Here is a 1636-nt window from a genome sequence, read left to right as displayed (position 1 = left end):
TTTCATCTGAACGAAGTTAAGGAAAAATCAATTAACAAACGGAGACGTAACAATACTTTATTATTGCAAACAGAGAATAGCCGTTTACAATGAACGATATTCGGTTTAAGACGCTAAGATGGGTGAGTTATTTATAATAAAGAACAAAGTGATAATATTTTATCTCCACTTTCAACATTCATTGAGCAAGCCTGGCCTTTAATAAAGGAATCCAGAAAAAAAACAACCAGTAATAATGCAAACTGGTAAAAGGTGACCTCAGTTCTTCCCAAAGGGGGCGGGGAGTACAGAAAAGTTTTATGTTTACACAGGCCTAACGATTTTTAAATTACCATACAGTATTTATGAAGCATTTTTATCAGTGTCATTATCATCAGAAACTCTTTAAAACAATTATCGCATAATAAGAACAAACTAACATTTTGAATTTCTACAGTATGGATCACGTGAATAACATTTTGATTAAAGACAATATATGACATTACCGAAATTTTGAAGTACATGTATAAGTTGTTTGTTTTCAGCCCAACGCTACATGGGTTATCTGCGCACTTTCCACCGAGGGGAATCTAACCCCGGATTTTAGCATTGTGAGTACGTAAACGTACCGTTGACCCCTCGGTAGACTTTATAAGGATGATATTAATCGCATACAGTCACAACCTATACATGTATTCACTATATTGAATAATGGTCATGTTCACTGAATTGATGATTGACTTATGCTTGCACTTTGTGAATAAGGACTTTGTTTTCTTCTACCCAACGTGAGAGTTATTGAGTGGCTAGAAAAAACCGTCGAGGTGATGGGGCTGACTGAAGGTTAACTAAGGACTACTTTACGTACTGTCATTCAATTAACTTGTAACTACTTCAAAAGTTCCCCTCTGGATCTGAAATACATAACCAGTACAGACATTTTGTAGCCTGCATACACCAGCACTTATACCATCAATTGTAATTTCATCGATTAATAAACGTGCCAGTACTGACACCGCAACGTCGGTTTCCGCTGTCTTGGTTAGTTTCGGTATAGTTAGATTACTTTTGATCATACAATAAGTTCAGAATACTTTTTTTTATCACAGCAAATAGGTTGTCAGATGTCAAAAGTGGCCATGTGCGTGTGCTGGTGAGTAATATAATACGTCCTGTGCTACTTTTATCTAATGATGTTGACAACTGTAATTTGACCTAAGAGCATCATTGTTATCCATGACACGTTTAATAAAATTTAACCTAGGCCAATTCCTTTTTTATCTTCTGTCATACAGCTTTCTCCCAGTAGAATACGATGCATCCACAATTTTTTTGAGCTCATTTCTCTATAGCAACTAACGGATATATTTTTAGGTCTTTCGTTTCGTTTAGTTTTTTATATTCGTCATTTCGTCTCGCTTACATAACATTTACTGTCCACACGGCAGACGTATGTTGTGTTTATCTTCCTTTCGTCTCTTAAGGTTTGTTGTCAGAGCTGACTTTTAAAAGCTGTCTAGTCATGTTTTATTGTCCCACCTAATCAGAATATATATAGTTGTTTTTTCTTGTTATATAAGGTGTCTTTTTTATGTATAGTTAGTAGGTATCTGAACTCTATACTGAGGTTTTTCGGCAATTAAAAACTACCAGCTTG

This window comes from Limulus polyphemus, unplaced genomic scaffold, assembly GCF_000517525.1.
Source record: "Limulus polyphemus unplaced genomic scaffold, Limulus_polyphemus-2.1.2 Scaffold1471, whole genome shotgun sequence".
NCBI lineage: Eukaryota > Metazoa > Arthropoda > Merostomata > Xiphosura > Limulidae > Limulus > Limulus polyphemus.
This window is presented reverse-complemented; position numbering follows the sequence as displayed.